The sequence below is a fragment of the Leucopleurus acutus genome (genome assembly GCF_964270905.1).
Source record: "Leucopleurus acutus genome assembly, chromosome: 15".
NCBI classification, from domain to species: domain Eukaryota; kingdom Metazoa; phylum Chordata; class Mammalia; order Artiodactyla; family Delphinidae; genus Leucopleurus; species Leucopleurus acutus.
Genome location: NC_139157.1, coordinates 24,778,234 through 24,794,955, shown reverse-complemented (window position 1 = coordinate 24,794,955; position 16,722 = coordinate 24,778,234).

Here is a 16,722-nt window from a genome sequence, read left to right as displayed (position 1 = left end):
GAATTTAAAGCAGGGACTGTGTTTTTTGTCGTATTCACATAGTGTGTTTGTGTGTGTGTATTTTTTTTAATTGAAGCATACTTGATTTATAGCATTATATTAGTTTCAGGTGTGCAACAGTGCTTCTATATTTTTATAGATTATACTCCATTTAAAATTATTGTAAAATATTGGCAATATTCCCTGTGCTATACCATATATCCTTGTAGTTTATATATTTTATACATAGTAGTTTGTACCTCTTAATCCCTTCCCCCATCTTGCCCCTCCCTCCTCCCTCTCCCCGATGGTAACCACTAGTTGGTTCTCTGTTTTGTTACATTCATTTGTGTGTTTAAATCGTATTGACTATTGTACTCATTGTAGAGTTAAACTGAGGCCCAGAGAACTTAAATCTATATAAATAAGTCCGTGTAGTTCACGGCTGACTGGGAATTAAGTCTGGATTCCTTCTCCTAGTCCTCAAAATGACATCAGCGGAAGGGTACTTTTTTTTTTTTTTGCGTGTACGCGGGCCTCTCACTGTTGTGGCCTCTCCCGTTGCGGAGCACAGGCTCCGGACGCGCAGGCTCAGTGGCCATGGCTTACGGGCCCAGCCGCTCCACAGCATGTGGGATCCTCCCGGACCAGGGCACGAACCCGTGTCCCCTGCATCGGCAGGCGGACTCTCAACCACTGCGCCACCAGGGAAGACCAGGTACTTTGTTTTTGGTTGAGAACTTTGGGTTTGTTTTTACAAGGCACTGGATGTAAAAGGTACAGTAGCCCTTGCTTCAGCAGCCCAGGTGGAATTAATTCTGAGAGGCCTTGCTGAGACCCTTGCATGAGGGTGAGCACATTTGAAAGCATCCCCTGTTTTTAGAAAGAAGAAAACAAATGGAACACTTCTAACTTCTAAAAGGGAGAAATAATATTTGAAATCAATAGTTGTGTCTTTTACCTCATTTTTTGTGCATTCATTTGTTGACTTCTATTCCCTTTTGTTAAGATCAGTCATTGCTTGAGGAGAACTGCGTCTTAGTGTAAGGTGACATTTTAACAATCTACGCCAAGAATCCATCATTCTGTTCACTTTGGGATCTGACTTTGAGATGTTTCTGGATTCAACCCTGTCAGGCTGTCGGATCTGACAACCCAATTGGGGCAGAGTTTTCCTTTTCAAACGTTTCAAACAGTTGCCCTTGGTGTGTTTCACTTTGAGTTTCTCTTCAGTACTCTTCTGTCTGAAGCTCTGGTATTTCAGACTTTTCTGAGTTGCTAAACCTGGTCACTGTTTATTTGTAGCGCTGGTTACATGTCTGAGACAATTAAAATTTTTCATGGTGTAGGGGTTATCTCTTGAGCTAATAATTAGTGATATTCCTAGTTATTGCAAAACCATGGGTTGGCAATCAATGCCTTACACTTTCTTGTTATTTGCATCACATTAACGAATCACATATTTTTCTGAAACTCTGATGACACAGCAAGTGGTTGATGAAGAAAGTAAAGCCAGGGGAAGCCCCTAGACTAGGGTTTGTCTGAAGTTCCAGAGCCTCATGGCTCTAAGAAGAAAGTAGTTTGGGCTGAGAGTGAGATGGTGGTAGTCCCGGGGCCTATTGTGAATAATTCAGAAAGCTTAATGGAGATCAGAACATTGCCTGCCACAAAGCTGCACAGAATATCTAAAAGGTCAGTTTATTTTGGGCAGGAGTTGTAGCAACCTTGGTTATCTCATACTGCTCAGAAACACTGGCAGTAGTATATGCCTTTGATGAATAATATATGAGAACATAAATGAATTAATACCTAATAAATGTTGTTTATTTTACAGACGTAACCTTTCAAAACAAGATAGAGTTGTATTAGGTGGGGGTGGTCTTTGGTGATGGCAGAGTTGGGAAAAAGCCATTTTTTAAAAGTGTCTGCTTTTCCTAATCATTTTCCTTTTACCTGTTGTGATATCTCTGTTTTATCTTTTTTGTACCTTCCTATCTTGTCCTTTCTCCTGCCTCTCCTGTTGTATCAAGTTTCTTAACCATTGGAATACGGTAAAAGCCACCCGACAAACCTAGACATGAGTTGGTCAGTAAATCAAAAAAGTTGGTTATGGACTTCCCTGGCAATCCAGTGGTTAAGACTTCACTTTCCAGTGCAGGGGGTGCGGGTTCGATCCCTGGTCGGGGAGCTAAGATCCCACGTGCCTTAGGGCCAAAAAAACCAAAACATAAAACAGAAGTAATATTGTAACAAATTCAATAAAGATTTTAACGATGGTCCACATCAAAAAAAAACTTAAAAAAAAAGTTAAAAAGAGTAGATCCCTCCAGTTGGCACAGACATAGACAAGTTGATTAATGGAAGGATAGAGTCCAGAAGTAAACCACACTTACATATATGGGTTAATTTTTGACAAAGGTGTAAAAAGAATTCGATGAAGAGAGGATAATGTAACAAATGGAGCTGGAAAATTTGATAACCACTTGTGAAAACCAAACCTGGAACCACACTCATACCTCATTAAAAAAAAAATTAAAAGTGGGTCATAGATCTAAATGTAAAATCTAAAAAATGGATAAATTGGATTTTATTAAAATTAAGAGCTTCTCAAAAGACAGTCTTAGGAAAATAAAAAGACAAGCCACAGACTGGAAGAAAAGGACTTGTATCCAGAAAATAATGAAAAACTCCTAAAATGTAGTAACAAAACAAATGACCCATTTTAAAAAAAGTGCAACATATTTGAACACTTTGCCAAAAAAATGAAGGTGACAAACACATGGTTAGGTACTCACCATCATTAGTTATTAGGGAAATGCAAGTTAAAACCACAATGAAATACCACTACACACCCATTGGAATGACTTAAAGAAAAGAATACCAATTGCTGGCAAAGATGTAAGCAAAGTAAGAAACACTCATACACTGCTGATGGAAAGCAGTTCGGCAGTTTCTTAAAAAGTTAAACATAACTCAGCCATAAAAAGAAACGAAATTGAGCTATTTGTAATGAGGTGGATGGACCTAGAGTCTGTCATACAGAGTGAAGTAAGTCAGAAAGAGAAAGACAAATACCGTATGCTGACACATATATATGGAATTTAAGAGAAAAAAAAATGTCATGAAGAACCTAGGGGTAAGACAGGAATAAAGACTCAGACCTACTGGAGAACGGACTTGAGGACACAGGGTGGGGGAAGGGTAAGCTGGGATGAAGTGAGAGAGTGGCATGGACATATATACACTACCAAACGTAAAATAGATAGCTAGTGGGAAGCAGCCGCATAGCACAGGGAGATCAGCTCGGTGCTTTGTGACCACCTAGAGGGGTGGGATAGGGAGGGTGGGAGGGAGGGAGACACAAGAGGGAAGAGATATGGGAACATATGTATATGTATAACTGATTCACTTTGTTATAAAGCAGAAACTAACACACCATTGTAAAGCAATTATACTCCAATAAAGATGTAAAAAACAAAAAAAGTTAAACATATACCTATTTTGTGTCCCAGCTATTCCACTTCTCTGTATTTACCCAAGAGAAATGAAAGCATGTCCACGAAAAGACTTGTTTATGAATGTTTCTGACAGCTTTATTTTTAATAGCCCCAAACAGAAACAGCACAAATGTCTGTCAACAGGAGAATGGATGAACAGAATATGGGATATCTGTACTGTAGAATACTACTCAGCAATAAAAGGGGACAAACTATTGATACAAGCAACAGGGATGCGTCACAAAATAATTACACTAAAGAGGAAGAAGCCGGGCTGGGTGTGGGAAGTATATACTACATGATTCCATTTATGTGGAACTTTAGGAAAGGCAAATGAACCTGTATTGGCAGATCAATTTTGCCTGGGGATGGGCGGAGGAATATTAATGGGGGGGTGTAGAGAAAATGATTACAAAGGGGCATGAGGAAATTTGGGGGGTGACAAATGTGTTCATAATCTTGATTATGAGGATGGTTTCTTATATATATGTCAAAACTTACTGTATACTTCAAATATGTGTAGTTTATTACATTAATTATACCCCTCCATAAAGAAGTCCCACCCCCAATGACTTACGTACCATAAACATTTTATTTAAATCAGGAATACACATTCATTGGACAGATTTGCTTCTTTTGTTAGTTTTCATGTGTGATTCTTGCACTTGTAGGGCCATGCTGCCTTTCTTGCAAAATCTCCTTTTGTGATGCATTATCTAAGAAACCCCCCATCTCGTTCTCTTCAAAATGGAATAAGAACTTAAAGACATATGAGAAACAGTGTAAATTTTCCAACTCTCTAGACTTTGGGGATTTCTGTCCCCTAATCTTTTACTGTATTATTTCCTATGTTTAACTCAACAATGTTTTTGTGTGTGTATGATTTGTCCTATCGTTCCAAAGCATCCTACTGAGTTACTGAAATAGTATTTTCTTTATATAATTATATATCAGTGGTTTATGTACTATTTTTATTAAATTACATTATTGCAGTGCCAAGTGTAACTGGCATAAACAAGGTTGGGAACAAACATGACTAACTTTTGGTAAGCACACAGCTTTGCAGGGGGAAACTGTATGCAGACCCTGCCTACTAGAAGCTACCAGCCGCTAGCATCCACCGTACTGAAGGCATTCATCACAGTGCAGTTTTACAAAATGAATTGGAGTCAGTGCATTTGCTGGATTGGCTAAGGAAAAGTTGATTGAGGAAGATTCTACTGCTCAAGCATGCTAATGCTGACTTTCCTCAGCTGTAAGTATTAAGAGTCTCTACCTGGGGATAGGGGTATTATTAAGGTTTAAGTGAAGTAATGTAAATAAAGTGCTTAGTGCAATAAAGTGCTTTAGCACTTATCCTGGCATGTAGTAAGTGCTAAAAATGTGCCTAGTTTTGATCATGTGTGTTATTTCAGAAAACATCTTTATAACATTAGGGCAGGAAGGACCTTAGAGATTGACTCAATCCGTTTATTTTACAGATGAGGAAAGTGGCTGAACAACACACACATTGGCAAGCAGGGCTGAAGGTCGCGCAATCGCCAACAAGTTGATAATCTCAGGATGCTTCCCAGGAGGCTTCTTCCTAAGGGGCTTCTGAAAATCTAGAGAGTTCTTTAATACCAGGGGAGGAATTGCACACTTTATGTCAGACTCATAAAAGAGCTTCTTTTGAGAGCAGCCTTACTTGTTCAGAAGGCAGATCATCTTCAATAGCTGTGAACATCTTTTAAGAACATTTGCTGAATTCTACTTTTGAAGTGTCAGTATTCCTTCACACAGCTGGAATCAGTGGGTGTGTGAAGCGAGCTAAAACCAGGCCTCAGTGAGCCGCGAAGGGAGTCAGGAGGTTGTGGGACTAATAAACAGATGAAATCTGATTTAATAAGGTGGGTTAGAAATTTTATGAAACCCACGTTTGCTTTTTCCCACTTGGGTGTAGCTTCAAACTAAGACCTATGCCTTCTTGGGCTGGAAAATGATCCATTTTTTCCCCTTCATGGTGAAAACAAACCGGCCTACCAGTTGTGCTATAGGGATTGTATTTTTCATCTGAAGTTTGCCCATGGAGGCTGGCATCCACACTCCAGACTTGGTGCAGTGAACATCACTTGCAAATGCTAACACTTGGAATGTGATGGAAACAGATCATGGTCACCCTGTGCTGGCCAGGATGATGCCCTTCGGTACTGGTGTTTGCCTCTACTGGCCCGATGCAGCTTGAGGGATACAAGTTGCAATGCACCTGCTGACATGCTGCAGGGTCGTTAACCCCTGACAGGCATCTGAACTCACTCAGCCGACCAGGGCCAGTAACCTGGCTTCGGAGGCAGGAAGCCTGGGTTTCAATTGTGCCTCTCACACACTCAGGCCCATCACTTAACCTTTGGAATCGTGCTTTCTGTTACAACAGGAAAACGTAAATACCAACTTTCTAACATTCTTAGAGTGAGGTTTAATGAATTAATAGCTTCATGAATTTATAAACTCTAATGAGAAATAGACACAAGAGGTTATTAAAGTGAGCAAGTCAGTAATGACTCCATTTGCTTCTACTTTAAAAAAAAATGAAATGAGCACACTCCCTAACACCACACACAAAAATAAACTCAAAATGGATTAAAGACCTAAATATAAGGCCAGACACTATAAAACTCTTAGAGGAAAACATAGGCAGGACACTCTATGACATAAATCACAGCAAGATCCTTTTTGACCCACCTCCTAGAGAAATGGAAATAAAAACAAAAACAAATGGGACCTAATGAAACTTAAAAGCTTTTGCACAGCAAAGGAAACCATAGACAAGATGAAGACAACCCTCAGAATGGGAGAAAATATTTGCAAATGACAAAGGATTAATCTCCAAAATTTACAAGCAGCTCATGCAGCTCAATATCAAAAAAAACAAACAACCCAATCCAAAAATGGGCAGAAGACCTAAATAGACATCTCTCCAAAGAAGATATACAGATTGCCAACAAACACATGAAAGAATGCTCAACATCACTAATCATTAGAGAAATGCAAATCAAAACTACAGTGAGCTATCACCTCACACCAGTCAGAATGGCCATCATCAAAAAATCTACAAACAATAAATGCTGGAGAGGGTGTGGAGAAAAGGGAACCCTCTTGCACTGTTGGCGGGAATGTAAGTTGATACAGCCACTATGGAGGTTCCTTAAAAAACTAAAAATAGAACTACCGTATGACCCAGCAATCCCACTACTGGGCATATACCCTGACAAAATCATCATTCAAAAAGAGTCATGTACCACAGTGTTCGTTGTAGCTCTATTTACAATAACCAGGACATGGAAGCAACCTAAGTGTTCATCGACAGATGACTGGGTAAAGAAGACGTGGCGCATATATACAATGGAATATTACTCAGCCATAAAAAGAAACGAAATTGCGTTATTTGTAGTGAGGTGGATGGACCTAGAGTCTGTCATACAGAGTGATGTAAGTCAGAAAGTGAAAAAAAAAACCTATATGCTAACACATATGTATGGAATCCAAAAAAAAAAAGATGGTTATGAAGAACCTAGGGACAGGACAGGAATAAAGACACAGATGTAGAGAATGGACTTGAGGACATGGGGGGGGAAGGGTAAGCTGGGACAAAGTGAGAGAGTGGCATGGACTTATATATACTACCAAATGTAAAATAGATAGCTAGTGGGAAGCAGCCACATAACACAGGGAGATCAGCTCAGTGCTTTGTGTCCACCTAGAGGGGTGGGATAGAGAGGGTGGGTGGGAGATGCAAGAGGGAGGAGATATGGGGATATGTGTATTCGTATAGCTGATTCACTTTGTTATAAAGCAGAAACTAACACACCATCGTAAAGCAATTATACTCCAATAAAGATGTTAAAAAAAAATAGCATCTGGGACTTTTCTGGTTGTCCAGTGGTTAAGACTCCATGCTTCCACTTCAGGGGTGCAGGTTTGATCCCTGGTCAGGGAACTAAGATCTTGGATGCCGCATGGCAAAAAAAAAAAAAAAAAAAAAAAAGCATCTATCCCTGCCTTTAACTTTTGGTGTTAAACATCTGTGACTTTCTCACTAAAATAAATCTTTCACATGTCATTCTTGACATGCTAAATGCTAGTCAGTTCAGCATTTATTGAGCACATACTATGTGCAGGCATAGGAGCCAAAAGGAGTCATGATTATTTGTTCAGAAGGCTGATCACCTTCAATGGCTGTGAACATCTCTTGAAAACTCTGCTGAATTCTACTTTTGAAGTGGTGGTATTCCGTGAGAGGTGACAAGACTCCTCGAGGTATGTACAACTAAAATACTTCTTGCTCAAAATTACCGTGTTCATCTGTGATTACCCTAACACCGAAATGAAATTGTAAATGTAGATCCTTTTTAAAATAATGAATTGAAGTTCTAACAAAGCGTTTGACTTACAAGGTTTGCGTTTTTCAATTAATAAGAATTTTATTAGATTGAAAACATTCTGAAAGAGAAATTTCACTCCTGGCATGTCTCTCGTTTACATTTTTGTCAGGTTTATTAATGCATATGTAGCATTTTGTGTGCAGGGAAGCAAGAGCTATTTGAAGAATTGTGTTGGAACCGCAGTCATGTTCCAGATGTCTTTAATCTGGTGTCTGTGTAGGCGGGATATAGGCTCTGGTTCTTATTCTTTTGAAATTGGGATTTTAACTTTAAGCATTTATATGATGCTTAGTGTAAGAAGTACTAATGTTTTATTATAGCTTTCGAGGTAAAAACAGTGCAAAGGAGGTGACAGGCATATTGTTTCTGTTGCTAAAAAGTTTATGATTTCTCTTAAAGCTGATGTGCATATTTGGATTTGCACTAGTTGAAAGTTTTAAGAAAATATCTCTAGCAAATCATCTAAGCTATGGAAGAAAGTATATTCAAAATTGCTAAAATTCAAAAGAGATGATTTTATCTAAGAAGAATGATGTTTAAGATAGTCAAGTTGAAGTTTTTTCTTTTAGAACTTCTATTTTGAGATTGGAACAAGTACTTTGGTACTACTAGTTTTCTTGGTTTACATATAATTTTAATGAACAAGATCCTAATTATGAATGTAAAGATTTCCAAATTTATCATTAAACCCCAAAGAAAGAAAATCAGAAATGTCTTGAAGTAAATGGTCTGCTTGTGAAGATGTGCTCATTTTGAAAGTATACACTTCCGGGTCAGATTTCTAATGTGGGCCAAGGAAGTAGGCTTTCAACTCTTCAAAAACAATACTGTCTCTGCAGCTGTCAGGGGGTGCAGGAGTGGGGGGGGCAGAGCCAGATGAAAACAGAGCTTTATACGATTGCAGTGTCAGCATTTAGCAAGGATGCTCTTATTGTTATGAAGTTGCCCAGATGTGGGGTACAGAGATGATGCTAGACTGTTGTGCTCTGGAAACCATGTGATAGGATTCCAGGCAGATACCACTCTGATTATGCCCTGAGGGCCGGCCCTCGTGTTTTCAACATCTTGTATTCATAATGCTCAGGACAGAGCCTTACCCATCAACTAAATGAACAGTTGAATGTACTAGCAGCTCTGCATGCCAGAGACACGAAAGAGCTAGTTGTGGGAGAATTCGAAGAGTTTTTCTTTTCACATGTTATACCATAGCGTACAGTATCCTGTGTTCCCTGGTTTTGTGTTTTTGATGCCTGCTCCTTTAGGGATTCCTTTTAGAAAATCAAATATCAAAATATTAAAAGGAAAGAAATACCTAGGTCTTAAGAACTGACATTTATTCTGGGGCATTGGTAAAAAGTCACTTCATCTCTCACATATTTAGAAGAAAGGTGATCATGTTTATGATCGTTTAAGTGGTTACGATGAAAAACTCAGAATTAGAGAATGTCAGAAATAGAAGTCACCTTAAAAATCCCCTTTGTCAATCCGCCTCCTATAGAAAGGGAAACAGATACAAGCATCACTTAGAATCGAGGGCTTCAGAGCCGTCCCATCCTGTCCAGTGGCCAAGAGCCACAAGTGGCCATTCTAATTAAATTTTAAAATATTTAAAATAAAAATCCCCTTCCCAAGTTGCACTATGTTAAGTTCTCCATAGCCATGTGTGGCTAGTGGCTATCATACTGGGCTGGGCCAGTTGTAAAACTTTTGCCTCATTGGAGAAAGTTCTGTTGGACCTTGCTGGACTAGACTTTTTCAACACAACTCTTTCCTCTCCACCATGAAAAACCTTAATGTACAGGTTCCTGAGGATTGGCCCCTAGCACTGGGTCATATATTTCAATAAAGAATTTAAGATTGGAAACCTTGTGTGAAATGAAACCTTGTGTGAAATGATTCTGTTACTTATTATGCATTTTTGGTTCTCCTAGGAGGGAGGTGTACCGGGGAGCCCCATGGAGTGTGTGTGGTTCAGACATCAACAGTCTTGAACGAGCAATCACAGGGCATGTTCCCCAGACAGAATGGAAACTGGCTGTTGGCCCTTGCCTGCCTCATGTGAAACACCAAGGTTAATTTCAGGTCTGTGTCATGTGAAAGTAACTTCCTAATGCTGGTGTTCTTATTTAGCAAGTCTGCTTAACTAAGCCTCTTCTATGAGTAGCTAAACGTACACGTAATTCAGTTTTCTTTTTAATTTTTAATTAATTAAATTTTGGCCGCGTTGGGTCTTGGTTGCTACGCACAGGCTTTCTCTAGTTGAGAGCGGGGGCGGGGGGGGGGGGACTCTTCGTTGCTGTGTGCGGGCTTCTCATTGCAGTGGCTTCTCTTGTTGTGGAGCAGAGGCTCTAGGCACCCAGGCTTCAGTAGTTGTGGCACACAGGCTTAGTTGCTTTGTGACATGTGGGATCCTCCCGGACCAGGGCTCCAACCCGTGTCCCTTGCATCGGCAGGTGAATTCTTAACCGCTGCGCCACCAGGGAAGTCCCCGTAATTCAGTTTTTAATAATCTACCATTAATGGCTTTTTTTTTTTGAGTTGATAATATCTTATGAACCTTCATAAGACTTAATCCAAGATGAGTTTTCTTTGTTGAGTGGTTCTGATAGATCACAGTACTAATTGGATTATCCTGAGTAACAGTGAAATAAGTGGAGGCTGAATCCTGGTTTTTACTCCTGGTTTATTTGTTCAACTAATTAACATTTGGGGACTCCTTTAAAGTCACAGGTCTTGTAGATATACTTGATTACTTAATGTCAGCTGAGGGATGTAAACTAAGGACATTGAGGGAAATAAAATCTTGGAGTATAGTTTTAGCTCAGAAAGCTCTTTACAGCTATTAATCAAATGTCACCTTTACGAAGCCTACCCTGACCCCCCTATTTAAACAGCGATCCTCTGGCATCCCTGATTTCCCTTTTCCTGCACTATTTTTTAATAGCAGTCATCACCTTCTGTCTTATTTATTATGCTTATTGTTTATTGTGTGTGTCTCTAATAAAATCTAAGCCCCTTAAGGGCATGTATTTTTCTGGGGTGGGTGTGGGTGTCTGTTTCGCTGGTAAATGCCAAATGTCTAGAATAGTGCTTTGTCACAGAGTAGGTGCTCTGAGTAGTTATTGAATGAATAAATAAATAGGTGACCAGGATCACAAAGAGTGATGTTTTCATTTGATCACTCCATTAAGACTATTGTGAAGTTCATCAGTGACCCCCATATATTAAAGCTAGTGGACATTTCTCAGTCCTCACTGTACTTAAATTATGAGCATTTAAGACAGCGATCACTCCCTTTGTCAGGGCACCATGCCACAGGTTCCAGTTTTTCCTCTTACCTTACTGGCTAGCTTCCTCTCAATCCTTCCCCACCTGGCTCTTTTCATCTCCCCACTCACTTAACCGTGAAGTACCCAGTGGTCACTCTTCTACCCTCTTCTTTGTTCTATCTATACTCATGGTCTCATCCTGTCTCCTGACTTTAAATGCTAACCATATAGTGAGGATACCTACATTACATATCTAGCCTAGACTTCTTCCCTTAACTCTAGGCTGCATTAGTTGAAAAACAAATGAACCCCACATTTCAGTGGCTTTTACACTGACACACATTATTTCTTGCTCATGGGTTTGTAGTTCAGCTGCATCTCAGCTTCAGGCTATAGGTTGGGTTCAGATTTTTCCCTTGTTCCATAGATGGATCTTCTCTGTCTTCTCATTCTAGGTACCAGTCTGAAGGCACCACCTCTGTCTGGTCTGGTCTATTCTCTTGTAGCAGAGAGCAGGAATGAAAGGGTAGGTGGGGATTTTCGATGGCCAAGACCAAAGTCAATAAAATAGGGAAGTATACTCCATCAGCTGAAAGGGAGAGAATGATGTCGAACAATACAATCTAGCCGAATTGTCTATTAGACATTTCAGGCTTCACATGTCCTGCACCGAGTTTCTGATCTTTCCCTCCGAAACTGCTCCTCCCATATCCCTCTCCGTTTTAGTTACTGGCAACTCCAATTGCTTAGACCAAGATCTTTGGGATCATGCTGGACTCTTCTTCTGCATATTCTACATCCAATATTTTAGAAAGTACTGTCAACTCAGCCATTGAAATATGTTTGGAATCCAAACACTTCACACAGCCCAGTGCTGCTGCTTGGTCATTGTCAATGTCACTGTCAAGAGACAAAGTCATTGTTTCTTGCTCAGCTCGTTGCAGTAGCCCTCCAGTCCCTCTTACTGCTTCTGCCTTGCCCTCTCAGTGAATTTTCAGCATAACAGTCCCACCTGAAACTGTGTAATGCTTCCGCCTTTCTCTTAGAGTAAAAGTCAAAACTCTTAGACTGGCCAACAAGAAACTACATGGTCTGGCCCCCAGTTACCTCTCTAGTGCATATGTTACCACTCCTTCCCTTGTTTACTTTGTTTCAGTGATGTTTCCTTGCTATTTCTCTAACTTACCAATGTGTTTCCACTTGCATTAGTTTTCCATCACTGATATAACAAATGACCACAAACTTAGCATCTTCAAACAACATAAATTTATTAGCTTTCGGTTCTGTAGGTCTGAAGCCTGACACAGGTTTCGCTGGGCTAAAATCAAGGTGTTGCCTGGGCTGCATTCTTTTCTGGGGGCTCCAGAGGAGGATCTGTTTCCTTGCCCTTCCAGCTTCTAGAGGCTGTCCACATTCCTTGGCTCAAGGCCCCCTCCCTCCATTTTCAAAGTCCACAATGGTGAGTTGAGTCCTCCTAATATTGCATCACTCCAAGATCATTTTCTACCTCCCTCTTCCACTTTTAAGGACCTTTGTGAGTACATTGGGCCCACCCAATAATTCAGAATAATTTCCCTATTTTAAGGTCAGCTGGTTAGCAACACTGCTTCTGTCTGCATTACTCAGCACCCAGTTCTACAAGGGTTAAGTCATAACCAGCTGCAGTTGCTAACTGACAAGGCACCCTGAGAAGAAGTTAAGATGATGACAGGGTGAGGCCCTCTGTGCTTTGGACAAGAAGGCCCCTTAGGCAGTTAGATGCATATCTCAGGAAGAATTTGAATGAACCCAGATTCTTGCATCTTCCCATACATAGAAAAGCACTAAAATCATTAACTTGAGATATTGGTTCTTTGTGATTAGCAGTAGTAGCCTTTTACCAAGATGTCTGCTTGACTGAACGTATTCCCTTGCCAAAAATCATATATAAACTGGCTTCTCTTTCACCTCTTCAGAGCAGTTCCCTCAGAGCTACTGAAAGGCTGTCTCCTGGGCTATACTCCTCAGCAAGACCCAGAATAAAACTTAAACTTACAACTCCTATGTTGTGTGTTTTTCTTTAAGTTGACAGCTGGAATGATCACGAGGAGACATCTGTCAAAAATAAATGTAAAATATGTGCAGGGGTCCCAAAAGCCAGCTACATGTTATGATGGGGATGACATTGGGAACATTTGACTCAACATGGATTAGGATGTGATGCAGAAATGTGGAATCTAGAACTACACTCTCCACAAGGTATCCATTTAACAAACCGGGCTGTGCAAAATAAAATCAGTTAAATAAAATAAAACACAAATTTTAGTTCTTTGGTTTCAGTAACCACATTTCAAGCACCTACTAGCCCAGGGAGGCTGGTAGTTACTGAGTGAGACGGTGCAGCTGTAGAACATTTCTGTCATTGCAGAAAGTTGTGTTGGATGGTGCTAGTCTAGAGTGCAGGCAGTGGTCACGTCTTTATACCATGCACTGGTCCTACCACATCAAGGATATGGTTATGCTGGGTCTGAGTAACACATTTCAGAGGGACATAGACCAAATAGAGCATTTGAGATTAGAGGGCCTGGAAAATGAGGGAAATGAAAATCATGCCCTACGAGGCACGTTGAAGGACCTGGGTAATTAGCTAGGAGAAGGGACAGTACCTCTTCTACGCTGAACGTCAAGGCTAACACGAGGAAGAGGAAGGAGTTGCCCTCATGGCCCAAGGGGTAAACCAAAGACTAAATTAGTGGACGTTAGAGGAAGCAGGAATCGTTATGCTATGCAAACTCAATAATTTAGAGGGGTTCTGGAGTCAGACAGCCTGTGTTCAAATCCTGCACTGAATCTTCCTTTTTGGATGAATTTGGGCAGGTTATGTAACCTCTCTAAGCTCCATTTCTCTCATCTGTAGAATAGGACCATATTAGTATCTTCCTCACTGCTTTATTGAGGAGAATAAAAAATATTATATATACAAAATTGAATATCTAACAAGTTAACTAGTATTATTATGTCATATTCTGGCTGATATAAGGAAGTTCATGTAAACACTGAATGAGCTGCTCTGGGGTTATAAGTTCCCATCGCTGGAGATGTTTAATGTGATGACAATTTTGGGGCAGGGAGTATGGAGGGCACTGAAGCTCTGAGTAAGAGGCTGAGTTGGAGTATTAAGTTTCCTTCCTGTATAAGCATGTACGGTTATTTTGTTTTGTTTTGTTTCATTTTCTGTCTATTTTCACCAAGGCTGTCCCCAAGTCTTGAGCATTTTTGACTCCGTCAGGTGACAGTTCATACTTTCTTGCTGACCTTGAGGGATGGAGCAGGAGGGAGAGGAAGGGAGGGAAGGAGGATGAATGAAGGCTGAGCCTCAGCCTCTGGGTCCTGCCCAGTACCCACCAGTCGGCACTCCTCAAAAAGAGACTAGAGAAGCATAAGGCCAATCCTCAGACCAGTGCAGGTATTCTGGAAAGAACGAGGGCCAGAGCAGCCTTAGGGTTCTGTGGCAGGTTCTGAGAGAAGTCCAGAGTGGTGTATGCCTGTCCTCCCAGCAGCTCACCTAATGGCTAACTGTGGATTTGTAGTAGCTGATAGTTGCTGTAAGTGCCCTGTCTAAACTGAATTGTAGGAATAAGGCATATAAGAAATTTTATCAGGTCAGCAGTCAAAATGATCGGATGGAAACATTTTCAAAACTACTTTGCACAGAACCTTGCAAAAAGAAGGGGGTTGGGATGGATGGAAAACATGATGAATGAATCTTTATGGGTAAAAATAGGAGCTAACATAAATATTTAATGCCTAATACTCAAGTTATTGCTCACCTGGACTGTATTCAAAAGTAAAATCATAGTATAATACCAGAAACTTCAGCAGGGCCTCAGATACAATTCTCACACTAGTAGCTTAAGAAGTTTTAGTTTGTGAATGTTCATTTCTCCCTTAAGTCTATGTATCTTGCATCCAACAGGACACTCCTTTGCCCATTTCCTATCATTTGCATTTACCTGGTCTCCTCCCAGTGGAGGAGGCTCACCTGTACAGCTTATTAGAATATGCCTGGATGATGGCTGTGCCTCGTGGCTAAAACACCAGGATCTCTCTGTAGGGAAGGGGCCCCCCGGGGTGTTCAGGTTCTGCTGCCCAGCTGCAAAAGTGTGACCACATCACTGTGTGTTGGGGTCTTGACTTAATAGGGTGTTTACTCACTAACTAGCCTAATGTCTGTCTGTCTATCTGTATTTTAAGATTTCCTGATGTCATTAGGCACTAAAAACGTTTAAAAATGTATTTTACTCATCATTGTCAGAAATGTGCTATTAGCACGTGTAGAGGAGTTTGTGAATACAGGGAAAGGATTTAGCACTTTGAGAGTTTTCCTGGCAAGATTTTCTGAAAGGCAGGCCAAGAGGATGCTTAGGGCATCTGCAAAACAGCTATTTTGAGAACAAAATTCCAAATATTTTATTTGTTAATTGGTAACTCAAAAAACAAACCAAAACAAAACAAAAAAGAAGTCATCATGACTTTTTTTTTTTTTCATCATGACTTCTTAATCTAAGTTTAGTGACAGGGGGTTATTTAGAACACAGGGAAAGATGGGAAACCTGGATTCCCCCCAGTTCCATACTTTGAGATATACTCTGTGGAGTGAATTGTGGCTGGGTTCCTCGAGTGGGTTTGCCAGTTGTGGAGTACAGATACAGCTTTATCATCTTTCTGTTGTTGGTCTAGTGTAGATCATTCATCCTTCTGTCCCTAGTGCCTCACCCAGCATCTGGTTCGGGGTGAGTCCTTAATAACTGTGGTCTATGTCAAACTCTGCCCTGGCTGGCTTGCCCACAGCTCACTTAAGTGGAATACAGCCTGGATCCCAACTGTAGTTTAGTTTCGTTTGTTCAGAGCAAAATAAACTTTCTTGAGACTTTTTCAGCCTAACCATGGTAAACAATCACTAACTCTGGCAGAAGACGAGGCCACCTTAACCTCTGTATAAAGGTGGTTCAGGCCCGTTGGCTGGGTGACGGGCCGACCCGGCTAGCCGCGACGCCGGCTACATCTGCAGTGCTCAGTAGGTGGCGCTCGTGCTCTCTTTGTGCCGGAGCCGGCGGCAGCCAGCGCGGAGGCCGTGGGTTTGGTCCAGATGGTCAACTCAAAGCAGCTCCTTGGGCAAGCAGCTGCACAAACCCATGATCGGCGCGGTGGCAGCCGCTTCTGACTGTCCCTGCTCGCAGGCTGGTTCAGAGTAAAGGCCTTTGGAATCTGTGAGGCTGGAGACAAGAAGCGAAGCCACTGTCTAAAATAAGCAGGTTAGGCGTCTGCTCTCTGGTTCCCTGTAGGAGAGTCCGGGAGCAGCTTGGAGGCTGAGACCAGGCTGCAGGGAGGCTCTTCCCTCCTGTAACTCTGTTCTGGAAAATCTCATCAATGTGGCCAACTCTCTAAAGTCATGTCTTGGAACCAAATTAGTGAAAATCAAGAACATCTTGAACCAGTGACAGAATTATATTTTTTATACCTATGTGCTGGCTTCTGGTCAGTCTTAATTTCTAACATTCTGTCTTATTGCCAATA